Consider the following 24,201-nt stretch of genomic DNA (forward strand, 5'->3'; position numbering starts at 1 on the left):
TCCGTGAGTGTCCTATTGAAGTCCCCACCTATGAGTAGGTCCCCATCAGGGAGGTCCAACAAGAATCTGCCAAGGTCCGGCAGGGCTACGGAGTGTACCGCTGGCGGTTTATATACGGAAACTACATTTAACAATTTCCCCTCCCACTGACCATGAACTGCCACAAAGCGGCCATGGGCATCGACTGCTGTTGACTTCACAATAAATTGGGAGGATTTCTTCTGCAAAATGCCCGTACCACGGGACCCTGAAGTAAATTCCGCATGCACTATCATTTGATAACCTCTCCTATCTAGGGCCTTCGTGGCCGTCCCCGTCAAGTGCGTTTCTTGTAAGAGAACAAGAGAAGGCCCCTGTCTTCTAATTCCCTGTAGCACCAATCCCCTCTTAATCTTGTCTCCCAGACCTCTAACGTTCCATGACATGACGAGCAATGGGTTCGGCGTGGTGTGGTTATCTGTTCCAGCCATGAGAAAGATGGTGAACCATCATGAGGCCCCCTCGCCGTATGCGAGGTGGCATGCGGAGACAGGTGTAGGGTAGATGAAACTCTTTCCGACATTCCATTTCCTCATCGTCCCAAATAGACCAGATGCTCTCAGTAGAATGAAACATACCAGTAAACATAAGTGTGCATAGAACAAAAACTCGCAGGACCAAGGGGTCCCGTAGTGCAAACTTTACCAAAACCCTCTCCACCCCCCTCCCTACCCCCCTGCTGCACGGACTCAAAACTGCCCGCCCCCCCAACTGAGCAGAGTGCATACCCCACCCCCAAAACAGTGTACTTGCGCGTTGGGGTGAGGGACTCTCCGCTGCCGGCAGTCTCTCATTCACACCCTCGGAGGCCCTTCACCCAGTGTCCAATGGCGGGAAGCGCTTACGCGGCATTAAATGTCTGCAACAAAAATAGAGTCTGATGCTCATTTTACACAAGTGGGTATCCAGAAGACGGAAGGAGAAGGAGTGGATGAAGGAGCGACTTGGAGTGTACCTTGAGGAGTGTTTGGTTATACAGCCATGAGAACCAACCCGTGTCACATGGTGATTCATTTCGGATAAAATAATGAGAGCGTGCGGCCCTACTTGTGTCAAAAACGCATGAATACGCAGCTCCACCTTCTTCTCTGCATTGGCATACAATTGTCTGATTGATCGGTTTGGAGCCTTGACTCAAGAATTGAGTTGAATATGGTCCTGAGGAGAACCCTGACAATTACGGGGTTTGAAACTCGTCGACCGACCCGGTCCCGGGTCAACTTTTGAACAAATTCTGAAATTAATATAGCTATTACAATCAGCATAAGGATTGCTTTCTTTTTCTCTGAACTTTACAAAGAACTACAAATCGTGTTGAAAACAGGAGTCATCTTTGGGCTTTTTGTACAGGTGTTTGACACCGGGACCAGTATGTATGATGAGCAGAATGAATGAATGGCCAAGAGTGTTTGGATTTGAGAGTTTGTTTGATTTATTGTATATATCTTTCTGTATTGTTCATTGTTGTATATAAATGTACATAATACTTTTTTGTATTCCCATGCACAAAACCAAAAAGTGGTAAAAACTTAAATAATTTTTGAAAAGAAAATTAAAATGAATGTTGCAATTTATAAAGCAAGTGTCCATGTTATATTCATGTATACTATTTTTTCCAAATAAGAATTGTCAAATAGGGTTCTCAGCACTGGCAATTGTGTTGTTTCTTCAGTATAACTTAAGAGCGCCACTCGCGGGTCTCTCACTAACGTGCCACCCGTCATTTTTTCAAGTGCAGCATGAATCTGCTCTCAGTATTCCTGCACCCTTGGACAGTCCAACGCTAAATTGAAAAAGTCAGCACCTGGTCTCCCACACCTTTCACAGCAATCGTTGTCAGATAAGTGGAACCTGAACTTTTTGGCTGGGGTGTACAACAGGCGATGTAAAATTTGTAGTGACACGTAGCCTGCAGCTAGCAGATATCTGTGAGGTTTGAAGATCGCAGTATGCCCTTTGTTCATCAGTGATTTCCTCTCCGAGCTCTGCGGCCCAATGCACTTGTGACGGGTTTGAAACACTCGCTCGCTGCATGCATATGTTGTTATATAACCACGACACCAAGTGCTTACCATCCGTGGATCCCAGCATCAAGTGTAGGGGTGTGAGATTTAAGGGCTCCTGTGGAAAATCAGGGAGAACTGACCGCATCCCTTGTCACAATCGAACATACAAAAAAGGTCCAGAGGTGAAGGCCGAACGTCGTGAAAGAAGTCATCTGAAGAGCGAAATACGCCTTTGAGGAACATGTCACCCCATTTGGAGACTTTAACCCATTCGCATAACTTATGAAAGCCTTTTTCTTGCAGCAGTGGTATATTAGGGTGATAAGTCAAGGGCAGATTCGAGGAGTATAAAATGGGAGCATCAAGTATATCTATAATGCGGTGCCAGGGATCTACCGTACCTGTAACTGTAGCAGGCGGTGTTGCGTTTTTTAGCAGGGGCATGTATAAGACCGGAAAGCGGAATGGGGTCCACAAGCTAGTCCTCCGTAGCAACCTGCAGCATATATCTGGGGGGGTAAATCCAATAATATGCATAGTGCCCTTGTGCACTGAGGAAATAGACCTTGAAGTCTGGTATGTCAAAGCCACCCTAGGCATAGGTCCGTGTTAATAGGGACCATTGAAGATGTGGTTGCTTCCCTCCCCATAAAAGACGCAACAATTCAGTGCGTAGGGTTTTAAAGAAGTAAGGGCCATGATGATAAGGTACATTCATGAAGAGATATAAAAACTGTGGGAGAACAACCATTTTAATGAGCGAGGCTCGACCCGCAAACGAAAGGGGGAGGGATATCCATCGGGTGACGTTATCAGCCAGTTTCATAACGGCTGTGCCATAATTGAGCCGTATGGTGGTCTCTCTGTCTCCAGACAGCTGTATACCCAGGTAACGTAGGTCAGTGCCACACCATTCCAGTGGGAATTCCAACGCAAATTGATCAACCGCAGGTGTTAAAGGAAAAAGCTGGGATTTACTCCAGTTCATGTTAATCCCGGAGAGTCTACTGAACACAAGGAATTCCCGCAAGATAGGGTTCACATTTTGTTGAGGATCCCTGATACATAAAGTGATGTTGTCTGCATAAAGGGATATTAAAATTTGGCGCATACAACAACGGATCGCCCGCTCATGATGATGTTGGCGAAGTTTCGATGCCAGCGGTTCGACCGCTATAGCGAAAAGAAGTGGGGATAACGGATACCCCTGTTGCATGCACCTCGTAATGGGAAACGCTGGATAGAGACGCCCATTGATCAACACCTTAGCGGTAGGTTGCTGATATAACAGCTTAATCCAAGAGATAAACAGATTAGGGAATCCCATGCGTTGTAAAACTCCAAATAAATAATCCCACTCCACCGAGTCAAACGCCTTGGTGGCATCTAAAAAAACAGCGGCCAGTAGAAAATCAGGTGCATCATATTTATAATAGGGAAAAGAGAGGGCAGAGATTTTGAGTAGTGGCTCTACCGGGAACGAATCCTGATTGGTCGGGAAGTATGAGTTTATCAGGAGGGTTAACCTATTAGCCAGTACTTTGGCCTATATTTTTGTATCACAATTTATGAGTGAAAGTGGCCTATACGAATCACAAGTCTCTGGGGCCTTCCCTGGCTTCAAAAGAGGAGTGATTAACGCCTCTCGCATTGAAAGGGGCAGCATACCCCTTTCAAGGGATTCTTCATAGATTTCCTTAAGAACTGGAGGCATGATGTCTATATAGTGCTTATAGAACTCAGCGGGGATGCCATCCATACCAGGCGCTTTCCCATTTTTTAGTTGAGTAATCGCCTCTCTGATTTCATCCAACTCAAATGGGAGACATAAGAACTTCATTTGCGTATCACTTAACCACCTGAGCGCGACTTCCCCCAAAATAGCCATCCATGTCTAGTGATCGACTATGCTGCATGGCGTATAAGGTGCGATAATGTGTGGTAAAGGTATTGAGTATGTCATTTGTGTTTCGAAAGATAGTGTCCCCCGGCCTTTTGATTTCTAGGATATGAGTGGAAAAATGTGGTTGCCTGATCATTTCTGCCAGAGCTTTCCCCGGCCGTTCGCCCTCTCCATAACTCCGGGCTACCCAGTATCGTCCCCTAAATTTTGTTTCACGCGCCGCAGTGTCCTCATATTCTGATAGCCTCTTCCGGAAATCAGTCTGTACCTGCCCCACCTCCCCAGTTCCCATCCGTACCTCCAGCGCTCTGAGGTCCCGCTCCAGTACCCGGAGCCTATTCTGTATATCCCTGAGGATGCCAAAACTTTTTGTCATACAATACCGCCTATTTGTGACCTTAAAGGCCTCCCAGATAACCTCTGCATTGTCCATGGAGCCTTTGTTTCTTATAAAAAAATCTTGTATCAATTCCCCCAGCTCAGTATGAACTACTGTGTCCAACAGAGCAGTAGGCTGCAGCTGCCAGCTAGGCCTAGGCGTATCGCATCCTGGGATTGTGAGTATGAGCTTCACAGGGCAGTGATCAGAAAAGGTCCTAGCAAGATGAAGCACCTTTTGAATAGCCTGACCCAGTCCCCTGGAGAGTACACAGTAGTCCAGTCGAGCCCACGTCCCAGCATGCTCTGTGAAGAGTGTGCCTTCCTTGACCTGTGGGTGGGTGTAACACCAGCTATCTATCAGAACCCCCTCTGCAAGTATGCCCTGTAGGGACGCCTGGGAGTTTATGTAATTCTGCGGCGTGATGTTGGACCGATCCAGGATGGGATTTAGGGCAACGTTAAAATCTCCGCACCATATGATATGTGTGGATCCTATACTCGCAACTTTACCCCAAATGATATTTAAAAAATCAGGTGCATCGACATTGGGCCCGTAGCAATTAGCTACAGTTACAGAATCCCCACCCAGTCTGCCCCATATTATCACGTAACGGCTCTGGGGTTCAGTGCACCCTCCTGCCAATGCAAAGGTGGTTCAACTTTTTATCAAAATGACAGTACCTCTAGCATAAGATGAGTATGAGGAAAAAAAACTGCCATCCACCCACTTGCTAGCGAATGTACCCGGGTAGCGTGGGTCAATATGAGTTTCTTGAAGCAGTGCTATATTTATCTGCTGACGGTCTAAATACGCTAAAATCTGCATACGCTTCCTTGGATCTCCCAGGCCTCTGACATTCCAGGACAGTATGTTTACTTGGCTGTTATCCCCCTTGTCCACCATAACTTTGTGCGATATAAGAACTGTAAGAGCACCGTGCCACACAGTACCAAAATCTAATAGCATGAGAAACACATTGAAAAAAAGAAAGCCATGAGTTTCGCCTGTCATCGTATATGTCAACCCAAACCCCTACCACCCCCACCAACTGAAGCATCCCAACCATGCCAGTTCCATACATCCCACCCCCCTCCCTGATTCCCAGTAACCAAACTAGTACTACAACTTTAGTGGTCAAGGACCAGGTCTCGTGCGAGACAACTTGGGGATCACCCACGGGGGGAGAACAACAACTAGGTGGTCCACGAATAACCCCTCACCGTTCGGATTATGCCTGTGAGGTCAAGCACATCCCGAAGTAGGCCTCGAGGGTGCCTGGTCGTCTGCAAACGTCATGTCCCCATAGGGAGAATCTTTTGTCCATTCCATTAGGTGCCCCAGCGTGCTATGGAGCATATGTGGATGATACACTCCAGTCCGGCGCAGGGCAATATCCATTCACAAGGGCAAGTGACCTGCTGACTGCCCAATTGCTGACTTAGCTATCAGTCTGATGATGGTGACTGTGACCTCGGCGAGCCCGCTGTGTGGAGGATGCGGCCTTCTGCCGCTCCTCTTGTACATGTGTGGTAAAGTCTGGATACATGGTGAAGGGCACCCCTTCGAAGTGTAGCTACTTCTTTTCTCTCGCTACCTTATGGGCCACATCGCGATCCCTATAGTTAAATAATCTCGCTATGATGGATCGGGGGGTACTGCCCGGCGGCGGTTTTGGTCCAAGTAAACGATGGGCTCTTTCGACGATAAAGTGAGGGGATAACAGTTCCACACCCACCACCTCCACCACCAGTTTTTCAATATACTCTTCCATCTTGCCCGTGTTGGCACTTTCCGGTATGCCCAGCAGGCAAATATTATTCCTCCGGCTTCACGCTTCAATGTCCTCATTTTTCGCGACTATGATTTTAAGCAACTTGTCCATCTGCGCGACAGAGTTGTGGAGGCAGTTTGTTTTATCCTCAGTCTCCGATATGCGGTGCTCAGCTTCTTTAAGTCACGTCTTGTGGCCATCAAGCTTGTGGACCATCGCATCCATGCGGGTAGTTAGGGTATCAATCTTGTCCGCCATATTCTTAAATCCCTGTAGCACTTCCTGTAGGATTGCTTGCATACCATCACTTGGGACAGGCTGCGGGTACTGCGAAGAGCACTCTGCGCCATTATCCACCTCCGTGGTCTGTTGTCGTGGGCCCTTCTTTGCGTCAAACGTGTAGCACGGCTGGCGCTTATCTGGCTTGCCCATGGTGGCGCCTCGTTAGTGTACACCCAATGCGCACCACAGATAGGATCAAGAGCGCCGACTGTAGCGGGGGGTTAGGAGGGGAGGTAACAGGCGATGTGTGTTCAGCGTAGCCGTTGGTATGCCAACAAGGATGTGTAGTTCTGGCAGTCAGCACTCCGGCTTCTGAACCCCTGCTCCCTTCCAGGTGCACCTATGAGTCCCAGGGGATGTAGGGAAGTCGGTATGGCAGTAGTGTGCTCCTCCCTCTGCAGTGATTTACCCTGGCCAGCAGCCCAAATGAACAAGTTACTTACCTTCGGTAACGCTTTTTCTGGTGGATACAGTATTTGCCTGTGGAGTCCTCACCTTGTGAATATCCCCCTGCGTCAGCAACGTTCAGAAAATTCTTTTGTAACACGCCGGCGTGGACGACGTCACGAGTGCACGGCATCGCACGCGACTCCGACTGACGTCACTGACTGCTTATTAGGCCTACTTCAGTGTGATGACACCAGTTCCGCCCTTTTTTCCGTGCTTCGAGGCAACCGGACGGACCAATGGCAGTAGATATATACATATACAGTGTACACAGTACATAATATTCAAGATAACACACATAGTGTGAAGACAATGCATGAAAAACAAAATAGATATAAATACATTTAAACATTGCCATAAACTCAGATATAGAAGAGTGGACAACTGGGAGGCGGATGAACATGTGAGAAATCCACAGGCAGATACTGTATCCACCAGAAAAAGCGTTACCGAAGGTAAGTAACTTGTTCTTCTGATGGATACATCTGCCAGTGAATTCCTCACCTTGTGAATAGTCGCACAACAGAGCGTGCAAAATGGCTGTCACTCCTCATCTCGCTATCCAAGCAGTAATGCTTTGCAAAAGTGTGGAGGGAGGCCCATGTCGCTGCTCTACAAATGTCCTCTACAGGAACACCGCTAGACAAAGCAGATGTTGATGACTTTGCTCTAGTAGAATGAGCCCTTATACCCTCTGGAGGTTCCTTACCAGCCAGGGCGTAGCAGATCTTGCTGCATAGTATGATCCATCTTGAGAGTGTGCGCTTGGGCACAGCTCTTCCTTTCTAGCAGCCAGCAAATCCCACAAAGAGCGGGTCATCCACTCGATAGTCTTTTGTTCTATCAAGGTAAAAGCTCACCGCCCTCTTAGGGTCCAGGCGGTGAAGACGCTCCTCCTCCTTGGAAGGGTGAGGGGAAGGATGGAAGGAAGGAAGGGTAATGGACTGTCCTAAATGAAATGGAGTAACCACCTTAGGCAGAAAAGCAGCCCTGGTCCTAAAAACCATTCGTTCAGCAAGAATGGTCAAGAATGGGAGCTTTGAGCTAAGAGCTTGAAGCCTACTTACCCTCCTTGCCGAGGTAATTGCGACAAGAAAAACAGTCTTAAAAGACAAAAGTCTCAAAGGACACCTGTGTAAAGGTTCAAATGGAGAACTCATTAAATATGTAAGAACTAGGTTCAAGTCCCATTGAGGTACAATAAAGGGAGTAGGGGGGAGGAGCCAAGCTCGCGACCGTGATGGCCGCGTTGTAGCTCGGCTCCGTCGACCTTCTCGCCTGTTTTATTAATCCTGTGCCATATCCTGCCCCGAGAAGACGTATTCGTGGAAATATGGAAACATGACAGATTGCTGATTCTTACCATCTGCTCCGGATGCTCCTGGGTGCGGCGGATCCTGAGCTGTGCCCTTGTTCGCTTCGGAGCCTGCGAGGAGGGCGGGCCTGGACTTGCCTGCGGCTCCCCAACTGGAAGGAAGTTCCTGCACCGGCCCCTGGTGGAGGAGAGGGGTCGACCGAAGAGGCCACTGTGCGGTTGGACCGGTGGCGACTGACCGGGCCCGGTCAGGTGGTCCGGGGACCTGGTGGGACCTGGTGGCGGGGTGCCGCATCCCACGGACGGGGGTTGACCGCATGGGAGACGCGTCTCCCCTTTGTCTCCCAACCGGCCATTTTGAAACCCTCCGCCCGGACTCGGCGGTCGGCGCCCATGGGCCAGAGGCGCCGACTACCTCCAATGTTTTGGTGGCCCGCCTCCCTGCATCACTGGTGCGGTTGACTGTCCCCGGCTGGCTCTCGCTGAACCCCGCTGGCAACCGGATCGGCGCTGGAGTGTACAGTGGCCTCGCTGTGCTGACAAGATGGCGGCCGGCGCCCTGTATCTCAGACCCGTCGTCGACGGGGACACTGGCCTGTCGCACGGCACGTTTGCTGAATACTGTAGGGGTGATCCTACGATTGGCGACGTCCTCGCTGCCTTGAGTTCCTGGCGTGAGTCCATGATGTTGAATGCCGCTGGGCCGGACGATGATTTTCTTGATGGGCTCGCTGAGCCGCCCCCCACGTGTGCGGACCAACCGCTGAACTGTGCTGCACGGACCTTCCCGGAGGTTGGTGATATTACGGCCGTCGCTTGTCTGGAGGTCTGGGTGCCCGTTGCTCTGCTTTGTCGAGAGCGCTTCCAAGGAGTGGAAATGACGGAGGGACTCCGGCCGGGGTCCGTCCGGGCCTGCCTTGCCGTGACTCCCGGCGATTGTTCGCCTTGCCCTGCTGAGCCGGGAACTGATGTCTGTCCTAGCGGAGCGAGTGCCCCTTCTTGGTCAACGGGGCGTTGCTCGTGGTACCTGCTGTTACTGTTGCTTTTTCTTGCTGGCCCGATCCGAGGCCATCATGACTGGTGCCGTGTGTTGTGGCCTGGAGTTCTTGCGTTTCTCTCCTGGCCCGTCCACTTCTGGTTCAATGTGCACTCCGTGTCTATGGCTCTGGACAGACAGGGACAGGGTTGAGATAACTTGCATCGGCGGGCTACTACTTCGTGCATGGATAAATGGTGTACTTTCGATTTTACAAGTATGATCGCTTCCTCATCATGTTCCTGTATTTGACTTTGTAGTGACTTCCTCTTCTCGTAGGTTCAAATTGTGCACAGGTGGGTGGTGGGAGCAGATCGTTTTGATTGCATGTCTCCTCTCCCATCAGTTCTTAGTTCTTTTTTCTCCCTTCCCCTTTCTTCTTTTTCCTTTCCTTTTTCTCTTTTATGAGTCTATATGTCGGGACTCGGTTTTGGGCGACAGGCACACTGCTAGGGGGGGGGGTAGGCCGTAGTCTCTGCATGCGTGCTGGGTGGGGGGTTTGGGGTGGGTCTTTTGTTTCGTCTTGGTTCTATGGGCCTTATTTTTCTCCTTTCTCTCTTGACTCTTCTTGCTTTTTCCTTTTTCCTTTGGGTCAGTTTGGTGGTTAGGTGTAGCGCTGCTTCTTGTTTCGGCTGTTGGTCTCTCCACTACCGTCAGTCAAGATGTTCCACGTTCATGGGGCGGGTACTGGCCAGTATGTATTGTACTGTTTGTTCTTATCCTCAAGTTCTTCTGATGATCCCCTAATTATTGCCTGGTTTGTTGCTGACTCGCTGGGATCATTGCCCGCCATGTGTTCTCGATGAAGTGACTGCGTCTGATCCTTCTTACCTATAACTTTAAAAATTAACCTCACTTATCCTGTACTCAGTGGTCCCCCCTTTTCTCCAGTATGTGATGCATCGGATAATTGCTGCTCCTCGTCTCAGGGACTGCTGAGCTGTTTTGATTTTGCCTTATGTGCTACCACTTGATTTCGCGGCCGGCCTGCATGGTTGTGGGCCCGTACCTGTAAGCTTTTGTTGCATTAGTAAATAAATATTTCAAACATGCAGTGTGTCCTCTTTTACTCCACGTTCTGGTTTGTGATGATTATATAACGAGAGAGTGTTCATGTGTTCCACGATTCCTGAGGTACTCTAAGTTCATGTTCTGGTCTGTCTAAGCATTGGGAGTTTGTTATGACCAATGAGACACTGTAGCTAGCTCGGTAAGGGGATTTTGGGTACTGAGGTGAGTTTTGGGCCATCCTAATTTACAGAGGTTCCAGGTCTCTATGCACAGTACTGTAGGAGAACGGAATTCCCGCTACATGGCGCCCATACGTTGTTGGCCTAATATCATAACACTCGAGTAGTATATCATTCAATCCTTAACCTCTTCACTGACGTTTCCGGTAAACGGTGGTGTCGGAAAAACCTAACTATTTTTGAAATAGGTCTTTTCAAGCTTGATTCTTTCTAAAACGGTTTCCTTGAATTACTACCCAGTTGTGCTACAAAGTTTACTTTGTTTTTTCTAATTCCTGTGCCGTCATGGCCCAACCCGTGGACATTCCGCAGCATAGTCGCATTGCGGTGCGAGATCATTTGCGGGCTTACAATGTACCTTTGGAGGGCTTGGCTGTGATTATGGTGGTGAGTGCGGAACATGCTTACCCTTATGAACTCTTTTATTCGCGGGTGACATTTCCGGCTGTGGACGCTAATTCTGGCGTTTTCCACACATACACTCCCACGGTTGTACCTAATGAGTATACTCCGTACAGAGCGCAGGAAGTTCCTATTGATGTTTGGCAGCATGGAGTTTGGTTTGGTGGCGCCCTACCCCATTCTTTGCCCGCTCCGAGGTTAGGTCCTTTGTCCATTCCAGGCGCTAGTTGGCCTGTTTTGGCTGGATTTACTCCTCATCCTCTACACGGCAATTGTAATGTGGCTGAACTACCACGACTACATGTAGTCGCGATTGCCGTGATTAGAGCCTTAGTGCATTACATGGGCCGCAATCTTCCGGTTGGAGCCCCGGGGGGTGCGGCGCTTCCGGCAGGGCAGGGTGGTTTGAAAATCAGTCCTGTCATGGTCAATGCCGTTATGGGCAAGAAGCCCCAAGAAAAGGAGGATTTTCCTTTCTGGCTTGCCGAGAAATTTGACCAGCTGGAAGCTGTATTTCCTAATACGACTCCTGGTGAAAAACACTGGATTCTTACGCTTAATTTGCCGAAGGATTTGGCCCCTGAGCTCGTTGACTGTGAGACCTGGGGAAGACTTTTGCAGCGGTCTATGCTTGGTGCTACGGCACCCCGTCTATGTCCGTGCTGTCTTCGGGCCTTAAACGTGTTCAAGATGATCACGGACCGGAATCTGCGGTCGAGTTGGGTATGCGCCTGTCTGGCACCTTTGACGTAGTTTGCGATCTGATCCTTGCTAATGTCAAGGGGGATGCAGTGAACTTTCAGGTTGCTAACACGTTAGCGGTGCTTACCGAGGCCGAGAAACCCCGTCAGTTAGCGAGGATTATTGTGGCGGCTTATAAAACCGTTGGTCGCAATAGTAGGGGCGTTAAGCCTTTTTCTGTTAAAGATAAAAAGCAGCCCCAGGGACAATCTTCGGAAACTGAAGTTCAGCCCAAGTCCAAAAAACAAAATTGGCCTAAAAAACAGAAACAGGGAAAGCAACCACAACAACAAACAAAGGTTTCTCGCCCTGCGTCTCCGTTACCTACGCAGTCGGAACGTGTTTATGACTTGCGCGACCGCGCGACGATTAAGACTCCTGATCGATTTCAGGCTTCTGACCAACGCTCTCCTCGTTCCTTTCAGGACTCATCGGCTCCGACGACCGGTGGTGGAGGGGGCGGCAGGGGTCGGGGTGGCCAGCAAGGACGTGACCAGCCCCGCCCGAGGAACGGTGCAGAAAAGCAGGAAGGTTCTACGCCTAGGAGACCACAGTTTGCAAAGAAGAAAGTCGCAGCCTTAACAGCGCATCGATATGCCCCAGATAGTGAGAACGCGGCTTCGGAATCTGACGTGGGCTCTGACCTTGCTGGACAGCGCGGCGGAGATTACCATAGTGAGAGAGGCGCTCCGTCCACTACTGAAGGTGACAGCGACTGATACTTATGTTGTCATTGAAACAGCTGACACCAGGGTTGCTCCCCCTGATAGACTTTTTGAAATTGTCCTGTTAATTGAGGGTGACATACAACGAACCATTAAAGGGGTATTTTGGGAAAATCTTTCGTCTACATATGACATTTTGCTTTCGGAGGCTGACTGGGCCCCACATTTTGTGCTCGCAGCTCCGCGAGGGGAGGAGGTGATCCTCCCCAGTTTTGCGAACACAGTCTCGAAGGAGGATGCGCTGCGTTTTGCAGAAGAGTGGGCTCTAGCTCTGGCGCCGGCTGTGTACCGCAATCAGTGTAGTTGGGATAAATTGTCCCCAAGCCACGAGGTACCTTTACGGTCTCAGCCGCAGCCTCAACCTCAATATCCAATAAGACGTGAAGCGAAAGCTTCCGTCGCGGCAATCCTTGAACAATTGGAATATCAAGGTGTAATTGAAACTTGTGTGTCACCGATGAATAACCCTCTTTTTACTGTAAACAAGCCTGACGATTCATATCGTTTGGTTTTGGATTAACGGCATTTGAACTCGCATTGCCGTAACTGTGCAGTACAGAATACTCACGGCTCTGCTCTTGTGAATAGTCTTGTGCGTAAGCGGTTTAAAACCACGCTTGACATTTCTAATGGTTTCTATGCCCACCAATTGGATGCTATGAGTTCCCAATGGACCAGTTTTACTTGCGGCGGGGTCAAAAAACACTTTCGGCGTCTCCCTATGGGCTGTAAGAATAGTCCTGGGGTTTTTTCCGCCGGCATAGTCTCTCTTTTGGAGAGAATCGACCCGGATGCTTGTTCGTATGTGGATGACATCTATCTCACAGACGACGAACTTTGGGAGCATCTGTGTCGTGTAAACGGAATTGTTTGTACCTTTGCAAACTTAGGGTACAAATTCACCTTTGCAAAATCGCACATTGCAGAGTACACAGTGTTGTTTCTGGGCTACGAGCTTAACAATGAAGGAAAGGGATTGGCTCCTCACTTCCTGGAGAAATGAGCACAATTGCGCGCTCCGACAACACTTAAAAAATTACACTCTTTACTGGGCTTTTTGAATTTCGGGAGAACATACATTCCGGAATATGCCCAGCGTATCAAGCCTTTGTATGCTTTGATACGACCATCTTTTTCCAAATCATGCTGGCTGCCTGAGCATTCGGCTATTCTGCAGTCTTTGCAGGCTGATCTGCTCGCTTCTAAATTCTTACTGACTCGTGATAATCAGACCAACCTGGTGATAAGAATTATCCCTGGGACGGTAGGTTTCACGTACCTGACTTTTAATGAAGGAGACACAGTACCTATTGCTTACAAGTCACACTTGTACACTTCGACTGAATTGTGCTTTTCCACTGTGGAGAAAGTTTTGACGGCTGTGCAGATGGCTATTCCTAAAGAACGTGCCCTGTCACAGGGAAAACGCATGTTGGTTGTTACCCCGTGTCCTGACTGGGAGGCAGTCACAAAAGCCAGTGTACCTAATTCTAAAGCTTTGCACCCTTGGTGGATTCAATGGGCTGCGTCCTTGACATCTCAGGATGTCACGTTTATTTTTGACGCCACATTAAGGTCGCAGGAGTACTTACAGTATGAATTCGTTCATCCAGCTCCTTTAGCAATGCGACCCCTGGAGGATTTCCATTGCATCATTTACACCGATGTTTCGGCGCAGGTTGCGCATGGCTCGAAACATGCCTACGTTTCCGCATGCGCCATTGTGGTCGGTGCCCTGGTGAACGATGAGTTCAAGTCCAGTGTCGTGCAAACACAGACACTCGGAGACTGCACTGCACAATTGGCAGAGCTTTGTGCTTTGATGCTTGCATTGGAGTACGCAGATCCTAGGGTGACTACTCTAATCGTGATTCTTACTACTGTGTCCAGTCTTACAATGAGAACTTAACCTACTGGATTCAGAATGAATTTCGTGATTCCAAGGGTAGCACAATAAAACATAAAATGATCTGGGTCCGAGTGGCTGAGCTTAAACAGCAGTTGCCACTTGTGTTTGTGATTCATACTCTCGGCCATCAGCGCGTGGGAGTCCATGCTGTTGGTAATTCGCTTGCTGATGAAGCAGCGAAATCAGCAGTATCTAAATATTTAGTTGCAGCAGTTACACGGTCCAAAAGTAAAATAGATGATGAAATTTTGGCGGCTGTTGCTGCCACTGAGAAGGGAGGTAAATATCCTGCGGCGTTCCCTTCGAAGTACACATACCACTTAAGTCCCGATAAGGTTCCTTACGTGAAAATTCCTGATGTTGGGGAACGTTTGATTCCCAACTCGGATCGCAGATCTACTTTGATTACAGCGGCTCATGAAGGTGTGGCGTCTGCACATACGGGCGTCTCGGCCACTGTAACTCAGCTACAACAGAGGTTCTGGTGGCGGGGACTGTACAAACAGACGCGTGATTACGTCCTTCAATGTGACATTTGCCAGCAGATCAGGCCTTCCACTGCTGCGCGTCCGCCACAGACACAGTTGTACATTTCTAATAAACCACTAGGATGCATTTATTTAGATCACTGCGGTCCTTTTTCTTCTGATACTGTATATAAGTACATCTTAGTAGCAGTTGATTCATGCACACGCTTTGTGTGGGTATGGCCCCATCGCAGCGCTGATTCACGGACTGTCATAAGAGATTTGCGTGTCTTTGTAGGGATTTTTGCCTGTAGTACCTTCCATTCGGATCAGGGTCCGGCTTTCGCCTCTAAGGCGTATAAGGATGCTATGGTTTCGTTGGGGGTCCATGTCAAGTTTTCGTCTCCGTATAGACCTGAGGGTAATAGTGTAGTGGAACGAATGAACCATGACTTAAAGCAATCTTTGACAGCTCGAGTTATAGGCACTGGCAGAAATTGGCTGGCCCATCTCAATGGCGTGCAGCGTGCTCTTAATAATCTCCCTAGAAGGTCTCTGGGTGGGCGGACCCCGTACGAAATGCTCTTTGGTATCAAGATGTATGTCCCTGACCTCGACGGTCTAGACTGCGTGGCTCAAGCCACGGCCTTTGACGTAGATGAACATTGCACTGTTTTACAGGATCTACAAAAGACCAGAGACAGTCTTGCAAAGGAACATTTGCCCTCCACATCGGATGATGCGTTGCAGATCCCGGTAGTTGGCTGGCTACCCAAAGTTGAAGAACTGGTTCGAGAGAAGATTGATAACAAGAAAGAATTTGGTCCTTCCTATGTAGCACCGGTCCCCGTTCTTGGAGTGAAGGGCACAAGAACAGTCATTTTACCACCACTTCCAGGTCGTAAGGAAAACAGGTTTATCTCAATTGACAATGTCAAGATACACAGGGTGGCCGATTCTTCATAGCATGACACCGGCAGTCTCCTGTCCTTCGATTGTGAGAAATTCTGTTTTGGCCATTACTGCAGCTGCTGAGCCAGAAGTGGCCCTAGAGATGCCTGTCATTTCCAATCCTTTAATGAAAACTTTCCCAGTTAATAACATTGATGACCTCGATTATTCCTTTCCTGCTGATTTATCGATGCCTGACTCACAAACACGTTTGGCCACAGACTCTAGATTCTCATTTGACTCTGCTTCAGTGACTTCGACAAAACCCTCACGTTGTGCTATTTATGCCTCTTTGTTCAAGAAACATTTTTTGGTTCCCCCTTGGACATATATTTGGCTAATGCTTTTTTCAGTATACCTTTTTATGTCAATTGGTTTTGTGTTTTATTTTTTCCGTATCATGGATGGACACTATGTCGAGGAGAGAACATGCATTCGGCATCTTAATGGAACTTTGGCCCCCTTATCCTCTTCACATTCTGCACACAGACTAAAGAGAGACTTGAACTTTGTTAACATCACAGCTTGGCCGGTTCTTGATGGGATTGTGTGGGATGCAGTTAAATTTCAAATTAATGGCCCAACTGAAGTGGTTAATGTCCCAAATGTACTAAGAGTGAACATGGAGGATGTGGTTAAACAAAACATATGTTCTGATGATTGGAATGTTCAGGCCGTAGAATCCTTATTTACTGATTTAAAATATTATGCTGCCTTTGATGCTGAAGATTTATATTTAGAATCTGCTAATTATGGTGACTTATTTTACTTTCAACATTTTGGTAACCATTTTCTGCATAAAACAAGTTCCAGAAGGAGTACTGTAAATTACACACAGTGGGAACATTGCCCAGCACCATTACAAGGCAGCTCCAGTACATTTTTGAAGAAGTACACTTACTTTACCGACTTTAATCAATCAAGTCCTGAGTCCTTTTATTTTAAGATGACACAGAAGCCCATGTCCAAAGTTAGACTTACCGATACTAAATTGTTGTATTCGAAGTCCTTTCTAGACAAATTAGTTGTAGAAGGCTATGAGCTATGGAAGGAAACCATTGACCTTAAATCGGTTTGGGGTTCTAAAAGTTGGCAGGTACAAGGCACTGAGGCTTTGCACCGTGCGTGTCTCATCCCGAATCACATGTTGTTTTTGAATTCTACTATTTCTCAGACAACGTGCTTTGGATTGGCTACTTCAAAAAAGTTAAATACCCCTGCTGTCCCTGATTTGGAAGAATATTCTGGTTGGGATAATTACACAAAGTTTTCCATTAGAGAATTGCAAACATTACTAGGTAATACATCCTTTAATGTGTCCAGTTTTGATCCAAAGGGTTGGCTGCTATGGCACAGAAGCTCTGACTTTTGCCAGCATCGCTTTCTGGGTTTGACTGAAGGTTTTACACGAATCAGGCCTGATCCACGTTTTGATCCTGACCACACTGTTACAACATACTCAGTTGGCAAATTATGTCAAAATTGGTTACAACATTCTACATTAGCTGCTGTTAAATTACATCTATCTAAGCTGACTGATGAGGTGGATATTAATGATTTCATTAAAGGCCCGGCAAGTTTTAGATCTAAACGTTGGATTTATGCTGCTTACAATGAAATTTGGAAGCTATCACAGATTGAAGCTGCTAAGCGCCTGAGAGCAATTGATCAAGCAAATTTAGAAAAGGTGCTTGCAGTTGTCGATAACAGTATTAACATGCTTTCTTCCCGCATATACACGTTGAATAACATTGTTTCTACAGTAGTTGATATTGTAAATGATGAGGTGTCTGTTTTATACCATGGCCAAAATCAACTGCGTTCTGTAATGCAGTTTGCATGGACTCTGCAGACTCTCAAATCTGGCTGTGTGCCCTGGAATTACATGAACGTTTCCTCCCTCTTTGCCCCATTTAATTTGACTGACAAACAGCGCATGCTTTCAATTCGAGATGCATTATTTTCCATCTTACACATTGAGAGGTTGGAATCTTTACCTTTCTCTGTTGCTGAGGCCACTGATGCAACATGGCTTATCCACGGATTAATTACATTGCCATTTGCGTTATACAAATTCACTAGTTGTATGCGACATGTTGCAATAGGACGTTATGAACCTTTAGTAGGTGCCTTCCTCCATGAAGCATGGTCTCTTCCCTTCACATATAGGTGCATGAAAGACGACAGAGAAGTTTATCTGAATGGGGAAGAATGCACAGAGTCCCCTGACCATTCATTGATATGCTGACACATTCAATTGCATGGTTCCTGCAACCAGGAACAGCCTAATCTGGCCTGTGTTTTAAAAGGGACTCCTGTACCCGCAATTGTTCCCACGTTTACACTTTTGGCAAATGGTAGTTATTTGCTGTTGAGTAACGAGGAGTGTGTGGTTTAATTGTCGGTATTGCTTATGTGGTAACTGTATCTGAACGTGTTGTGTGCTTTCCATCTGGCCGCGCATCCCAACCTTGAAAGCAGAGTTTAATGGTATGACTAGAATAAGAGCCCTTTTGTCTCAGAAAGAGGTGGCCCTGATTCGGCCCGAGAAACATTTGTCGATTCTCATAGCTAACACACGCACAGAAGTGCAAGCGCTTTTAAATACTGATTTACCGTTACATTTCAGCGAGTTGGTTCATCAAATCTTTAATGCCTCCTCCACTTCTGGCCTGGCTCACTTTTTTAAATTAGTTTGCAGCGGTCTCGTGACTTCATTTGAAAAAATATTTGGGGTCATCCCTGCCTTTTTTCATTCTATTTTTTCGAGTTTGTTCGGTGGCTTCCCTGTCTTGCTGGCTTTAGCTGCAGGCGTTTTGGTGATATTTTGCTTTATTACAAATGGATGCCCATCCTGCATTAGGAGCAGAAGAGCCCCTCCTGTCACTGTTACGCAACCGGATGCTTGATTACTATGGCACCCTGCCGCTTGCGACTTTAAGCACGGCGTTTGGATTATCGTTTCGATTTTCCTATTTCACATGTGTCCAGCCTGTGTTTCATTGCCTGAGCTGCGATTTCCACTGGCCCCTTGATTTGTGTCTCTGCTTGACGGTGTCTCCTGACGTCGACTTTAATCATCTGATGAGCCCCGTAGATGCTCACGAGTTGGTTTGTTCTGGCGAAAGGATTATGGCCTTGGCAGCGATGCATGGACTAATGGGTCATTGGGATGTAATCGCAGCAGCGCATGAGTTCTTGGCAAGAAGCTTTCTTGAGAACCCACTGAGTTGTCCTCTGATGTTAATAGAGGATCCAGTGACGGAGCAGCACGTATGTTCCTTCCCACTATTTAATTGGATGGCTGAACTGTTACCGGATGATGACAGTGATTTCATATTGGAGGCTGTGGATGCATATTTTGCATATTCAATTCTGTCGTGAGATGCCATGGAGTTTATTTTACTAATTTTGGCAGTGCTTTTTATATTTTTGGACAGTGACTTTTTTATGTGTGAATTTTTTTTTATATACGCCCCAGACCTATTGACTTATATTTTCAAAGGTTGGAACAATTGCGCTTGGCCACTATAGGCCGTCATATATACTTTTGGAGAATAGATTAATTCATTATTATTGAACTCTGTTTTCAGGTTAAACCCCTTCCAGGTTCTGCCTTTACATGATTTTTGACAGTGCTCTGATCATTGGGGGGGGGGGGGCGTGTCATATAGCTATTTCTTTTCTACATACTGTGTTAAGTTAGCATGAGTTTATTAAATGTTTGCACGCCGTTTTCATTCTTGCTTCACTTTTGCACACGACACATAATTGTTATTTTAGCTTTCAACCCAGAAGAGCTTTGTGATTTACTAGAGAAATATTATGTTATTGCTCTGATATCAGTTTTGTTCTGCACTCTGTCTGCACAGCAAGTGCTGAAGGTTACACGGATAACTTAACCCAGTGTTGTTGTAAGGTCTGATCTTCGCACCCCTATAGCCATAACACACATGCTGCTGCCAAAATCTGGCTCTAGGCGAGTTTTATATTGTTGTGCTGAACGCACAAAAACACACTTGATATGTTTCGCATGCAGAGAGCTGGTGGAAGGTGATGTGATCGTCCTGCCACTGAGATTTTAAGGTATGGGCCCGCCCTGCTAAAACCCAAATGAGACCTTCATAGATATAAATTACTATACTAAATAGGGAGGGTGTGAATTAGATATTGTTAATTTCTATTCATTTCAGCATATTTATTTATTTAAGCTTTTATCGCGGACAGCTACCCACAGTGGGTTTCCCGGCACCAGGGATAGACTGTAGAAGAAAGGCGGTGCAGCACCTGACTTGAGGCCACAACCAACTATTGGCTACGCTTAGTGAAAAGTAGAGTCTTCAGAGCCTTACGGAAGCGAAGTAGGTTGGTCTCTAACTTTAGTGCCAGAGGGAGAGAGTTACAATATTTAGGGCCCAAAATAGAAAAGCGATTTAGAAAAGGGGGTGGTGATGAACAGAGTGTCTGAGTTAAACAGACCACTCTTACCCAGTTCAAAGATCAGGGCTTGATCCGTCACCGTTATTTATCTCACTGCCCCAACCCAGCTCAGAACCTGGCTATATGCAAATCAGTCTGTCCCTGGCCCAGTGCATCATGGGAACAGGCAGACTAAACTACCAAGCCAATTCTTTACCAGAAAGGAGACAAGCTACCGGGGACCGGTTTCTGGCATTTCAGCCTTCTTCGGCCCGGCTTGCTTGAATCCTGATGGAGCAGTGAGAAAGGGACTCATGTCTGAGTATACCCTGCCACACCTATAGTGGCCAAAAACGATTTAGAAAAGGGGGTGGTGATGAACAGAGTGTCTGAGTTAAACAGACCACTCTTACCCAGTCCAAAGATCAGGGCTTGATCCATCACCGTTATTTATCTCACTGCCCCAACCCAGCTCAGAACCTGGCTATATGCAAATCAGTCTGTCCCTGGCCCAGTGCATCATGGGAACAGGGCAGACTAAACTACCAAGCCAATTCTTTACCAGAAAGGAGACAAGCTACCGGGGACCGGTTTCTGGCATTTCAGCCTTCTTCGGCCCGGCTTGCTTGAATCCTGAAAATAGAAAAGCAGCGGCCTCCCATTTTTGCCAGCTTACATCTTGGCACTGTGAAATTGCCAGTGTCCGATGACCTTAGTGAGCGCAAGGGTCTGTAAGGTTTTACCAACCCTTGAATGTAAGCTGGAGCGCTGCCCTGCTTGGCCTTGAACATGTAACAGAGTGCCTTGAATTTAACACGTTCGGGGACGCTCAGCCAATGAAGGTCACGCAAGGCGGCAGCGGCTAAAGTGCGTCTAGGGACGTTCTTTAACAGGCGCGCAGCCGCATTTTGTACAACCTGAAGCACATGTATGGTAGCTTTATCTGCGCCCAGGTAGAGAATATTGCCATAGTCCAGGCGTGATGTTACAAGTGCCTGGACTACGGTTCTGCGAGAGGAGAGGGGGAGCATCCACAAAATCTTGTGAAGCCACCGCAGCGTTGAGAAGCAAATGGCTGCGACCTTAGTAGCCTGTTGCTTCATAGTAAGCCTGTCGTCAATAATGACGCCCAGGTTACGAACTGCAGTGGATGGTGTAGGCGCATTTCCCAGTTCAATGGGCCAGTGACGGGGGCCCCAGAGATGTTTGTTCCGACCCAGAATGACCACCTCGGTCTTCTCCCCATTCAGCTTGAGACAATTTCTCTGCATCCAGTCGGCCACAAGGATGTGGCCAGACTTGAGTGCGGAGGTATTGTTCTCGTCTCTCCCTGATAGGGAGAAGACTATCTGGGTGTCATCTGCATAGGAGAACAAGGTTAGCCCAGCCTGTTCAACTATGGTCGCCAAGGGTTTAACATAAATATTAAATAATAAAGGGCTAAGGATTGAACCTTGGGGAACGCCGCGAGTAGATGGACAGATGGTGGAAGCTGCTTTAGGGGAAAACACTTGAAAGGTTCGGTCGCTAAGGAACGACACCACCCAGGCCAGGGCCTGGCCTGCCACACCTAGAAATTTCAGACAGTCAATAAGGATGGAATGCGACACGGTGTCGAAGGCTGCGCTCAAATCCAGCAGGATGAGCGCCATGGTGTTTCCCTGATCGACACCGTGCCTAAGACTCTCTGTTACCCCCAGGAGGGCAGTCTCAGTTGAGTGCCGAGGCCGAAAGCCCGACTGCGAAGGATGGAGAAAGGCAGTGTTTTCGACCAGTTTGGAAAGCTGAGAATTAATATGTCTCTCCAATATCTTCGAAAAGATAGGCAACAGTGATATAGGGCGGAAATTGGCAGAGTTGGAAGAATCTGCACCCAATTTTTTCAATAAAGGTACAACCATGGCGTGTTTCCAAGGTTGGGGGACATGGGCCTCACTCAGAGAAGCGTTTAGTAGTTTGATAATGATGGGGTGTGTGAGGGGATCTAATTGTTTTAATATTTTGGCCGGGAGAGCGTCCCGTGGGGAGCCCGATCGCACACTATTTAAGCAGGAGACAAAGGAGATGGCATCTAAAGGCTGCCAAGTAGTAATTACTGCATCGATGGCGGTATTCACCGGTTCCTGGACCATGTCAGGGGCAGTGGAAGTAGTCCCTGGAAGTGTGGTAAAATGGTCGTAGATAAGATCAACTTTATTTATAAAGTAATCTGCCAAGGATTGACACTGGGCGGCATCAAGTGCCGGGGGGGGGGAGGAGTAGAATTTGCACCGGTCAATTTTTTAACAACGGAGAATAGCACCTTTGGGCAATTTTGTGCATCAGTCACAGTTTTTTTAGTATAATCTGCTTTAGCAGTTTTACAGCTATTGTGGTACTTTTTCAAGGCTTCTTTATAGATGACTTTACGTGAGGGGGAATAACCTTGTCTCCATTTACGCTCCAAGGTCTTACATTGTGAGCGGAGACATTTAAGTTGTCCAGAGTACCACGGAGCCGGGGGATGATGTAAGGAAGCGGACTTCGATGTCATCGGTAACGCCGAATTGACAGCATTAGTTAGCCAGAGTTCAGTGGCGCAATTGAGTGCAACTGGTAGTTCAGTGCACGGAAGTGTTTTGATCAACAGCTTATTGAGTTCTGGCATGTTGATCTTCCCCCAATTCCGAGCTGGCCTCGCAGTTTCCACCTCAGGTCTTATTGCTGTTTCAGCCATATCTAAAGAGAAAGGGACGGCTAAATGGTCGGACCAGGCAATTTGTAGGGCTTCTCGAGAGCAGTCTAAAGAAAGATTGGACAGAATCGGGTCTAATCGATGACCGGCACAATGTGTGGGACCTGTGTTTTGAAGTTGAAGATTAAAAGCTTCCAGGATGGAGAGAAACTGATTTCTATAAGGACACTTGTGGTCTTCTAGATGTATATTTCGGTCCCCTAAGATCTTAAAATTCGAGGCTTTGAGCAGTACAGGAGCTAAAAAATCCGGTAATGATGTTATCCATGAACTCGCTGTCCCAGGGGGACGGTATACCAATAATCCTGACAACGTGAATTGGGGGGTAATGGTCAGTTTAAATAGGGCGGATTCACAATCTTTTTGAGTGGCATCTACCAATTTACAAGTGTATACATTCCTGTAGACAATTGCAATTCCGCCACCCCTGCCAGAGACCCTATCCTGACGAAGAATGGCATAATTGGAAGGAATGGCATCTGCAATGTCCCGACCTGAGCAATCCCGGAGCCACGTCTCAGTCAGGAATATCGCATCAGGTTGATTTTCAACAAGAAAGTCATGGATGTTATATCTGTGTTGTGGCAAGGATCTGCAGTTGATGCTCCAAAATCTTAAAGGGGTGCGAGTGGAGGCTGTCCTGGAGCATGCCTGCCTCTTTCGTCTACCTTGGTGTTGAAGGGATCTGCATTTAGTAGGAGTTCTTAATGAGAAGCTGCACCGAGTACAGCTGAACTTGTGAGGCGGGAAAGGGTAGATAGAGCAGTTATTATTAAGAGCACCGCGTAGCGCATACAACTCTTCATATGAATATGTAAGAATCATGATGAATATAATAGATTTACTCACCAAGAAGAAGAGTGTGCCAGAGCCCGGAGCCCGGCCCAGCGCGGACGAGCGCAGACGGGCAGGACTCTGGCTGGACTCAGGCGCTGCGAAGGCGCGCCCGCTGCGCGTTACCGCTGCGCTGAGTGACGATATTAGTATGCTCTCACCATTCGCCTTTTATGGACTGATAATTATGCTGATAACTTTGTTGCTTATAATATGTTTGCTAGTATTATACAAGATACTGCTTTTGAGAACCTTGCATTAGTAAATAAATATTTCAAACATGCACGTGTCCTCTTTTACTCCACGTTCTGGTTTGTGATGATTATATAACGAAAGAGTGTTCATGTGTTCCACGATTCCTGAGGTACTCTAAGTTCATGTTCTGGTCTGTCTATGCATTGGGAGTTTGTTATGACCAATGAGACACTGTAGCTAGCTCGGTAAGGGGATTTTGGGTACTGAGGTGAGTTTTGGGCCATCCTAATTAACCGAGGTTCCAGGTCTCTATGCACAGTTCTGTAGGAGAACGGAATTCCCGCTACAATAGCACCTTGCAACTGTCTTTGACACTGCAGGAGCAGTAAGTGG

The sequence above is a fragment of the Lissotriton vulgaris genome, chromosome 4_1 (genome assembly GCF_964263255.1).
Source record: "Lissotriton vulgaris chromosome 4_1, aLisVul1.2, whole genome shotgun sequence".
NCBI classification, from domain to species: Eukaryota; Metazoa; Chordata; class Amphibia; order Caudata; family Salamandridae; genus Lissotriton; species Lissotriton vulgaris.